Source organism: Pituophis catenifer, unplaced genomic scaffold (assembly GCF_029215685.1).
Source record: "Pituophis catenifer annectens isolate HBS135680 unplaced genomic scaffold, rPitCat1.0.hap2 SCAF_1, whole genome shotgun sequence".
Classification (NCBI taxonomy): Eukaryota; Metazoa; Chordata; class Lepidosauria; order Squamata; family Colubridae; genus Pituophis; species Pituophis catenifer.
In genome coordinates, this window is record NW_027256881.1 from 285,173,361 (window position 1) to 285,185,292 (window position 11,932).

The window sequence follows — 11,932 nt, forward strand, 5'->3', positions numbered from 1 at the left end:
GAGACTGGACGATAATTTGATAATATAGCCGGGTCCAGGGAAGGCTTCTTGAGGAGGGGCTTCACAACCGCCTCTTTCAAGGCAGCGGGAAAGACACCCTCACTCAGAGAAGCATTTATAATCCCCTGGAGCCAGCCTCGTGTAACCTCCCGGGAGGCCAGTACCAACCAGGAGGGACACGGGTCCAATAAACGTGGCAGCGTTAAGCTTGCCCAGAATCCTGTCCACGTCCTCAAACTCTTCCCAGATAACGCTCTCAAGACCTGCCCCCGTCTCCTCCTCTGGATCTACCCAATCGGAGTCCAGGCCTTCCCGAATCTGAGCGACTTTATCATGCAGGAATTGTACAAAATCCTCAGCTCGACCCTTTAAGGGATCTTCCCGTACCCCCACCTGAAGTAGGGAGCAGGTCACCCTAAACAGCGCGGCTGGGCGGTTCTCTGCAGATGCAATAAGAGCGGAGAAGTAGCTAGACTTCGCCGCTCTTACTGCCACTAGGTAGGTCTTAATATAAGATCTCACCTGTGTTCGGTCAGATTCAGATCGGCTTGTCCTCCAATCGCTCTCCAGGCGTCTTTTCCGATGCTTCATCTCTCTCTGGAAAACCAAGGAGCTAGATGAGATTGGCATTGGATCAGAGGCCGCAAAGACACGACGCGGTCCAAGGCCCCAGTAGCCTCCCTGTCCCAGGCGACCACCAGGTCCTCAGTCAAGTCGTGAGCCAGAGTCTCAGGAAATGGCCCAAGCTCCATCAGGAACCTTTCGGGGTCCATAAGGCGCCTGGGACGGAACCATTTGGTTGGTTCCGTCTCCCTGCGGTGGGTGGAAGTGACTTGAAAGTCCATGTGAAGGAGAGAATGATCAGACCATGACAAGGGCTTGATGTCTATATCCCCTATTCTTAGATCATTCAGCCACATGTTATCAGTCCACTGTTCAACTGGCTTATTTTAAACTAGATTTAGCTTTCTTTGAAAAATTCTGATGCCCAGAAGCTTCCAGAAATGCAGAGTTTTGAAGGTGCTAATCATATGCCCAAAGCCCAGCAATTGTCCCAGCCTTCCAGAGCAGCTGCTTGGCAGGCAGCCTGGAAAATCCTGTGCAATTTGAAAGGGTGAGCATTCCTCTACTTCAGTACTTCAGTACTTCTTTATTTTTTTAATTTATTGGCTGCTCATTTTGCCGTGGGGCTACTCTGGGCAGCTTACAACAATAAAATGGGGGAAATGATAAAGATAATAATAGTAAATGAATGAAACAATAAAAATAAACAGTGGAAATACAATATGAAATTTAAAAGATGACCAGAGGAGGAACAAGAGGCCCAATGTGGAATCAGCTAGTTAGTCCTGCAACCACTGTGATGTACTCTCCTATTGGCTCCCCAGGCCAACTGGCCAAGCCAAGTCTTCAGACTTTTGCAGAAGGAGAGAGTTGGGGCAAAACTCACTGGGTGGGGGGCAGGATGTTCCAAAGAGCAGCATTATAGCAGAGAAGCTCTTCTCCTGAATCACATCAGTCGGACTTCCTTAACCGACGGGATAGCATTAGCAATAGCATTTAGGCTTATATACTTCCCCATAGCGCCTACTCTGCCACCATGAGTAGAGTCTGCTTGTTTTAGTGGGAGAAGACAGTTCCTCAAGTCTCTGGACTTATGCCATGGAGGGCTTTACAGGTTGTAACTAACACTTTGAACTACACCTAGAAGTAAACTGGTAGCCAGCGCAGTTCGTGAAACAGTGGTGTAGCATGGGTCATTCTACAGGCCCCAAAGATGCTTGTGCTGCTGCATCTTGCACCAATTGAAGCTTCCCAGTACATTTCAAGAATATCCCCATGTAAAGCACATTCCAATAATACAGACAACAGATTATTAGGACTTGAGTAACCAAGCACAGGGAGTCCTGATCCAGGAAAGGGTGCAGCTGGTGCACTAACCAAAGCTGTGCAAAGACCCAGCCTAGACACAACCACCACCTGATCTTTGAGCAGAAGTCGTGAGTTCAGGAGAACCCCTAACTTACGAATTGGGTCTGAACAGGGAAATGCAACCTCATTCAGAACTAAAGATGTCAAAAACCTGCCTCTTGAAGCTCCATATACCCAAAACCACTCAGTCTTGCCCATTGTCCCTCATCCAGGCTCCCACAGCCTCCAAGCACTGTGGCAGGGCAGCTACAGCATCACTTGGGTCATTGGAGATGTAAATGAGTATCATCGGCATATTGATGATATTTTAACCCTTGGTGAGATATGATCTCACCCAGCAATTTCATATAGATGTTAAACTGGAGTGGAGAGAGTATCAAGCTCAGAGGTATGCCATAAGAGAGCAGCCTGGGGCCAGATCCCTCACCCCCTCAAAACTTCATCCTCTCAAAACTCTATGCATGTGTCTGAACAAAATGGCTGGCTGATATGCCTAGCATCTTCTGCCAGGAGGGATAAAAAAAAGGAAGGGCGTAAAAGAGAGAGTTGGGATCCAAGGGAAAGGGGTATGATAATGGGTTTTCCTCATCGCCTGCCTGTCAGCTGAATGTGCCATTGACAGAATAGCCAAGGAAGCTTTTCATGCTTTACCTGCCTTCGCCATTGCTGTGGGTTCCTGCTGGCTTAAGGTTAAATTGTAACAGATAATGACGTCTTACGCTTGTCTTACTCATAGGCTGAAGATAAGATAAAGACATTATAATATGAATAAAAAGGTTGCCAGGGCACATTCTTTCCCTGGTGAAATGGAAGGGGGAATGTGGCCTATGATATTTTCTAACAGCCTTGTAAAGTTTGGTTCCTACTTTCTGGATGCTTATTTCCGTGAAATGTTGCAGGAGAATTCAGTAAGTGACATGGAACTAACATACAGTGGAGAGTTGAATGAACATGTTGAGATAGTTTGATCTTCTAGATGATAATACTTAACTCAAATTAATATTTGTGCAAAAAAACCAATCATATGTTTAACCCCAAATAAGAACTAGAATGAAAGATCTGAAGTATTGTAACCTATAATTCGTACCCCTCTCCATTGCACACCTAGTTATGAGTCTACATAGTCTGCCACCTGGCAGAACTTCTACAGTGCAAAGAACCCAGTCACTTAAAATATTTCTGTAGATCAGTATCACCACTGTATTTACTCACATAATGTCAAATTATGGCTGATTTAGAAAAAATGTATTCTCAACTTCTGTCCCTAAAAGCTTCTTTACCTGAAATATTAGTAAAAATTATATATTTATTAAAAGGATATATAGATAGCAGCTTGATAAAGTTCCACCATGATTCCAGTGATTTTACTTTCATCTTCAATGCAAGCCTAGATTGGTTTTTCTTTTAGACTCCATTGCACAAGTAAATAACAGACAATTAAATACTATTTTATAGTTACTGTTACAGAAACTTACAAAACACAAAACCCAGAGTCTAGAACTATACAACAGGGGTGTCAAACTTGTTTTCATTGAGGGCCGCATCATGGTTGTGTTTTATCTCGGGGGGGGGGAAGCTAGGTGGGCATGGCCAGCTCGACGTCACTTGTGTCAGGGGTGCCTGTGGTGGCCCGAGTGCTCTGCCAGTGAAAACGGGCTCCCGAGCTCCGTTTCCGGCTGCGATAGCCTCCTGCAACCGTCTGCCTGCCAAAACGGAACTCACGAGGGCTAAACGCAGCCCTCCTGAGCTCCATTTTCGCTGGCAGAGGTGCTGCGGACCAGTCCTTCACTGTTTCCAGGGCAGCCCCGCAGGCCGGATCTAGGCACCCTACAGGCTGGATCCGGCCCACAGGCCTTGAGTTTGACACCCCTGCTCTACAATATTAATTATATTGTTCCAAGCTGTTTAAATAGAAGTGTATATGTGTATATGTTCTTCTAGTTAGTGTTAACTCCTGGCAACTGTCTGGACTACTTCCTGCAGTTTTCTTGGCAAGGTTTTTCAGGAATGATTTGTCATTGCCTCCTTCTTAGGGCTGAGAGAAAATGAGTAGCCTAAGGTGGCTTTGTGTCTAAGGCATGTTAGACCCTGCTGGCTTTGTGTCTAAGGCATGTTAGAACTCAGTCTGTTTCCATTCTGGTAGCATATCTTCTACACCAAACTGGCCCTGTCTTTAGATTGAAACTGAAATTTCACCCAAACAGTTCTTGAAATAACAAATGGATAAAACCATTTCTGAAGCATTATTAAGAGTCTGTGCTCACTAGGCTCTTGTGGTCTATCTCACGCTTTACTGCAGGGATCAATATTATTATTTAATGGAGTAATGATGTCTTAACTCCTGACTTTTGTTGCCCCTTATTGTCCTAAATGGTGGCGGCGTGAATATTTCCAGAACTCACTTGCTAGACCCACATTCCTCCTTAATTTCATAGCATTGTGTGTAAGCGCTGTGAGTTTAATGGGACCAGCATGGTGTAAATTGCAAATGAAGAAAGCCTACATATGTTATTGATGATAAAGTGTTGTGAATGTTACTTTCAAAGCAAGGAGAGGGAAAAAAAATAGTACTTTTTTCTTTTAAAAGCCTTACCTTTCAATGTCCTTTTATGAATCAATAAACATTTAAAACTGCTTCCTGATTAATGGGGGCAAACTCAGAGTCGACTAGAAAGTGTTTTAAATCGATTGATCCAGCCAATCTGTTGAACGCTATGATCAAATGCATGGCTGCTGACTGTGGGTGCCCTGGACCTCACACAACACTCGGGGTCAGATTCTTATGAAATGACAACAGGGGCTAGGTAGATTCTTGCACAAACCGTCGAGGGCCTTTGCAATTCGCAGGCGAGGCAAGTGACCCCTAAACACCACCTCCGTTCGTTTATTAGGGGCGGAGCGGAGTGTTATCGCACATCCTCGAATCCTCCCGCCCCAACAAGGTTGAGCCGTCCGTCCGTATGACCGTTTGAAATCCGCTGTGGGCCGTTCCCAGGCTCCGCAACACCCTTTGCTTATTGGCCTCCGGGCAAAACGGACGTCTGGCTGTTTCTCCTGCTGGGATGCAAAAGCGTCCAGCTTTCATGTGTGTGTGTGGGCAGTTTCTCCCTCAAGGCCGAATGAGCCAGCCGATTCCCACCCCCCACCTCCGCCGCCTGCAATCTCCAGGAGGCGGCATTTACTTCAGCGGTGCCCTCCAGGCTTCTGCTGCCGCCACGCAGATTATAAACCGGAGCGCTGGGAAGGAGCGGCAGGCAGAGGCGGGATTAGAGCGCGAGCGCTGGGAAGGCGCGCGAGCTACGGCCGCTCCTCAAAGGCGCCCAGCGGTGGCTGCCCAGCAGGAGGGGCGGATTGGCCTGCAGGGAAGAGCCTCGCTACGCAGCTCGGCTGGATGCCGGCGCGCGTTCAGGGAGCTCGAGGCCGCCTCTTCATGCGCTCGCTGTGGGCTGAGAAGTGGAGCCCTGATAATTAACCCTCGTCTGCTGTTATTCATCACTGTGTTTTTGTTTTTGTTTTTACTTTTGTTCTCCAAGGGGAAAAGTCCTGGAGGAAGGAATGTTGTGAATGCCGTTGTTGGCTTCTGGAGAAAAAAGCAGGATATAAATCTAAAAAGGGGGGGGGGAAACCTGGGTCAAAATGTGGGCCATTCCATTAGGGTAAATAACACATTTCCTTCAAGTCTCTTTGCCCTTAAAATCTCTTTGCCCTTAAAATATACAAGTGTTCCTTTTAGCATTTAAAGCTATTATTTACAAAGCAGCAGTATTGCGCAATAAGCTACAAGATATCAAAAAGGATCTGTCAAATTAGGGGGTAATGAAGAGGAGATCATTGAGTATTTCCATGTAACTGACTTAGTTCAACCTTTCCTAGCCATGTGCTTTCCAGATATATAGAAATATATATAACTGTCAGGATTTCCAGTCAGCATATAGGACATAATGCTGGAAAAGCCTGAATTAAAGAGGGAAAATAGATAAAAAGATCCTCATTGTCATCAGATCTTTCTCTTGCAGTGTCTTTCCAGTGGGATAGCAAGATTCAGCTCACTGCAATCAAGATGCTTTTGCATCTGGAGAATTATTAAAGAGGAGCTGGCTGCTAAGGAGAAAATTATTTCTGGCCTAGCTGGCTAGGCAACTTTTAATTTGTGAAAGCCAAACCCTCATCTAGGTCGTCATACACTCATTCTGTGTTTATGCTAGCAACAAGCCAGGGTGTAACTCTGCTATAATCAAAATGTCAACTGAGCTATGCAGAGGTTTTAAGACTTAATGTCTTATTTATTTATATGTCCAGGAAAAACAGTTCTACTAACAATTATGTATATTCATACTTGCAATATGGTCTTCATTAGACATCAATGTCTCAAACTTTGTTCAAAGTAGTGTTTGATAATTTGTCTATTAGGGTAGGAACAGAATGTAACTTTAATTACTGATTAAGAAATCTCTAACCCTAGAGATGAAATACATTTCAAACATTTCCTTTAATTTGTAACCGTAAGACTGTCATGTAAATAAAGTTGGCTACTGTGAAATCAAAGGAAATTATTGGCATACTTTATGGGGGTGGGGAATTCTGGAGTTTGAAAAAGTATGCCAGTAGATTAATCTGAGAAACAGAAGGACTGATATATTTTAATTGAATGAATGAATGAATGAATGAATGAATGAATGATGAAGAATTGGGAGAGTGACCTTACAAAGGACTATCATTGAAGAGATATTACTATTGAAACAACGGATAATACTGTATATGGAAGAAAGTTTTATGGATAGAATTTTCAAGAAAAGGCATGTTGATCTAGAATATATCACACACACGTACAATTTAAGTCATTGAGAAAACCCTACTGATTCAGATGATTATTTTGAAGCTCAGCTCCAGGGGGGCACACTCCATTGTAGTGCTTAGCTTGCAAGTTTTCTAGCACTGTGAAACACTTGGGGGCAAATTATTTAATTGATTTTGTTCGATATTGATTTCTTGTAACTTAAGTTGCTATATTCTTCAGTAATAATTCATACTGAATATGGAGGTGTTCATTAAGCTTCTACTGTATAGAAAAACTTATCCTGACTAAAGTAACAATTTTGTGATATGATAGTGAACCTTTAAAATATTTTCAGATCCATTGAGCACATGCAATGAAGGATTGTAGCGCAAACTGAACAGTTTATAGCACAAAACTAAATAAAGCATCCCAATCTTTTGAATTCATAGTTCATGTTAACTAAGCATTCCCAACACTAATGTGTAACAATACAAACTAACTTTCAACACAAAACAGCAAACAACTAATGTAGATTTTTACAAGATACGGCTTTTGGTTTAGTATATTCCATATGACCTTGGTTCTCACTCAGTTTTTTGGATAACCTAGGGCCGTGATGGTGAACCTATGGCACGTGGAGGTGGCATGCGGAACCATTTCTGCGGGCACGCAAGCTGTCGCCCTAGGTCAGCTCCACCACGCATGCACGCGTGCCTCCCAACGGCCAGCTGATTTTCAGGTCTCTGTCGCGCATTCAGGAGACGTGTGCACATGGCCATGCCGCCCATCCCATCCCAGGAGTCTCCATGTGGGAAATACTGAAAGTCCGGAAACAGGCCATTTCCAACCTCCGGAGGGCCTCTGGAGGGCCGGGGGAAACCGTTTTCACCCTCTCCAGGAAAGCCTCTGGAGCCTGGGGAGGGCAAAAAAACGGGCCGTTTCCGGCCTCTGGAGGCTTTAGGGAGGCCTGCTAGGCCCAAAACAAGGTGCAGGGGTGTCGCGTGTGCATGCGTGGGGGGTGGGGGAGCATGGGGGGGTCACGCACATCTGCGCAGGGGGCGGGGCAGCATGGGTTGTGCGTGAATGTGCAGGGGGGCATGTGTGGGGGGCATTGCATTATGGGTGCTATCGCACATTTTTGACACCTGAGGAAAAAAAGGTTAGCCATCACTGACCTAGGGTTTGTGGCATCAAACTGATAGCATATTTGTTATCATTGCTCCAATTTTTGATACCACATTTTAGGAAGTTTATAGTTCATTGCTGAAGGTATGCAGGTCTTTTTTTTTGTACAAGACATACTTGACAGTTAGAAAAACTGAAATGTCTGTGAGATAATGGCTATTTAAAATTATCCCCTTGAAGCCCAGTACAATACTACTTTTTTTTTTTTTTTTAAATTTGATTTATATGCCGCCCTTCTCCGAAGACTCAGGGCGGCTTACAATGTGCTCAGCAATAGCCTTCATCCTTTTGTATATTTATACAAAGTCAGCTTATTGCCCCCACAAACTGGGTCCTCATTTCACCTACCTTAGAAAGGATGGAAGGCTGAGTCAACCTTGAGCCTTGGCGAGATTCGAACCCTGCAGTAATTGCAGGCAGCTGGTCTTAATAACCAGCTTAATAACAGGGTGCCTTAAACCCTTGTACTACCAAGGCTCTACTAAATGAATAACTCATTAATGATAATAAATAGCCTGCTAAAAGCTGAATTAAACAGCCCATCCTTCATAGGTGACAGCCTCTACCATTTATGTAGCAATATAATGACTTTTAGTATGTGTGTTTGTAAATTAAATAATGGTTTGACAAACAGTGCTACCTCCTTTTGTAACCTAAGGTTAATTTCAATTTATCTAGATCCCTTGTTAACGTGTCTCCTAGTACTAGGAAATGTATTATCCTACTGTATATATTTTCTTCCTAAAGAGTATTAATGGAATGCAGTTGGCAATTTGTAAAAATTGAGTTTATGAGACTTATTTATTAAAAAAGAAATGCACTTTGTTAGCAATAAAGTTTGAAATTGGTATTTTCATGAATGTATTTCACTTGATTGATTTTTCAAAATGTATAGCTTAATTCCAACTGACTTTGGGTAGGATACACTAAAGCCCAAAGAAATATACTTTTAAAAATATGTGGACAATAATCATAATAAATGTTAAACAGGCATCAAAGACATGGTTAAATTAATAGGGGTCAAATGCATACTGGAACAGTGCTTGTTTTCATAAAAACTCTACACCTGTAGAGTAGTGGCCACATGTTTTTATTCCATTAATTATCACTTTACCGTTAGAAAAGAAAGGAGAACCAAGATGTAATAGTGGTTAAGATGCTGAACTAGGACTACAGTATGTTATTGTACGTTTAGCTATGGGCAATTCCTGGGCCTAGTTATTCTCTTTCAGCCTGAACTCCTGACTGGATTGTTGTAGGGATAAAATGTGAGATCCCTATGTAAGCCAGCTTGAGCTCCTGGAAGTAAAGTGGCATATACTGTATAACAGATAAACTATTAGGTAACAAATTGGAATTTGTGTTATGTATCTATTACCTGCTTCAAGCATAGAAATTAGTTGTGCAGGGACACTGGGTGGATGGATGATCTGTACTTAAGATTGTGTTATACCAAAAAGATCTTGTGTCCCTTCTAGAGAGGGATGTTGTTCATTCTGCACTTGTGTATCATCCATTCAGATTATTGTGTACATGGGAAGATTTTGTAAAACCTTATTCCTTTAAAAGGTTTATCAAGAATGCACAATTCTCAGGCTGCAAACAATTGCTGGTGGGACCTCTTCTTGACCTTCCAATGACCTCCAAACTGCCTTTACTGGAGAAAAGGGGGAAGAGAGAAGCCGAGAATAGCTGTTTGCCACTGCAGCCACTGAGAACACAGCTGTTTTCTTTTTTCCTGCTGACAGAAAAGGGAAGCTTCATTGTTGCACTTTTCTTTCTACAGTAATGTGGTCTGAAAAATGGGGAGTATGTAAGAGAGATCACAGGCATGGAGATGAGGGAGAGGAAGATGTGTGGCTTATGCTTGCTCCTACTGGAAAGGTTTGGGTCACTGAACCAGAATCTGCTGCATCTCTTGTGTTCAAATGCATATACCAAGTTGGACTCTGGCTTGCCATCAAGTTTAGGCAGAAAGCAAGCTCTATGTGTAGCAAATTAACATGTTTGCACTGGTATGTGTAAATTTCTCTAAGAGAATTCATGGCAACAGCCTCATTTATGTTTATATGCCAAAGGTATTAGGATATTTGTTTGCTTAGTTAATTTCACAAAAGGAGCAGTTTGTTTGCTTAAAGATCCTGCTACAAATACCAGCCTCTCTCCTTTCCATAACTATTTTCCATATGACTGATGCTTAATAATACAGTAGTGTGTATCATTCAGCTGGTCATCTCATCTTCACCTAATTTATCTCCCTGCCCTTCCTCTGCTGCACAACTGCATGTGCAGACAGGATGCATGACTTCTGCTTTTTTCATCGGGAGAACCGGTCAGGCTTTTTCATTCAGTCTGACAACTGGGCCTCAGTATTAGCCTTTCATAGAATAGCAGGTGCAAGTGGAAAGATCCTAATTCTGCTAACAGTAATCCTTGCACCACCTCCCACCTCCACAATATGGTCTGCTCCGTGAAAGATGTTTTTGTTTGCTCTTCACAGTTGTTAATTCCGTTACACTGAAGTGACATGTCTTCCCAAACTTTCTGTACAGTGATTCCTCAGAAAAGATACTGTGTGATATTTTCAAGCTATGGTCATGGTAAGCACCCTGCTCTAAAGAACAAGCCTGCTCCTGCAAAAATTGGGTAAGGAGAACCACAACCTGTGCCTGCCAGTTGTCTTTTAAAAATGTGCACATACAACAGAAGAAATTCCATCAAAACAAATGCTTAATTAAACAAAGCACACTAGATTCCATTACATTATTGAAATCAGTTTTCATAATAGGAAAAACTTGTACAATCTAAAATTCTAAATAATTCTTTAAATAGGTCTCTTGTGAGTAAAATAAAATGCTAGTCTAAATATGGTTCTTAGTTGTTGGGTTTTTTTTCTTTGTATAATTGAGGGAGAATGGATTGTCCATCCAACCTTGAAGTACCAAATATTTGGTATATCAGGAGTTATACAAGATTGTCATTTGGATAACTATAGTTGCTGTGAGGAACAAAACAAAGCACAGCTTGCCTTACATGGTTAGGATCAGGCTACTATTTTTGAAACTATAATTACATGCTTTAAAAGCTCTTGTAGGACAAGGCATTAGATTAAATAATGGGTGGACAATATTCCACCCACTTTTTGATTTAGGACTTTTCTATCTCACATTTCTACAGTAGAATCAAGACTATGATTTATATGTAAGTGTGTATTTTTTAAGTTGATAACATTATACCAATATAAATTGATTGGTTAGACAGTGTTCTAAATACTAAGTTTGTGATCGGTTTATGAAGTACATAATTCATTGATGAATTCTGGTAGCTCATGGGTCATTTTTATATGCTAGGTACTACAGTATATTCTGGAAAACTGATTCAGAATCTTATTTAAGGTCTTTAATGCTATACTAAATTACAAGTAAGGCATTCATTCAAGTGACAGGCTACAAACTTTGCCTGTGAACTAGCAAATAACCCAACATCAACCTGCACCTGAAAATGCATTTATAGGCCAACAGACTTGCTGCATAATGTTGCATAACATCAGGTATAAAATAAAAAAATATTAAACATAGTACATGTTTTCAACTCCCTATGCTCCTTCCTATAATCTTGAATGCAATTATTATAGAGTATTATGTGAATATGACACAAATTAACCACAAATTTATATATTTATTCTAAAATTGGTTGCTCTATAACAAATAGCTTTCAAGATAAAGTACAAGAAAATCAGAAGCCAAACCTCAATCCATAAAATAAAAACAAAAGATCTAAATAAAAGGGGTTGAGTTAAATGTATGAATATGCCATGTATCCCTTGTAAACAATACAATAATAGAAACATTATTTTGATCTGATGTAATTTCAGATAATAGTTGAAATTCCACAGGAATTATAGGTTTCATAATCTGTCCAATATCCCAATAACTTTTAATGGTTGTAAGACAATATTGAAGGAAGAGTTATTATAGCTAAAAAGGTACATTTTTTGCCTCCAGAAGATGAGATGGGGTTCAAGCTTTTATTTATGAT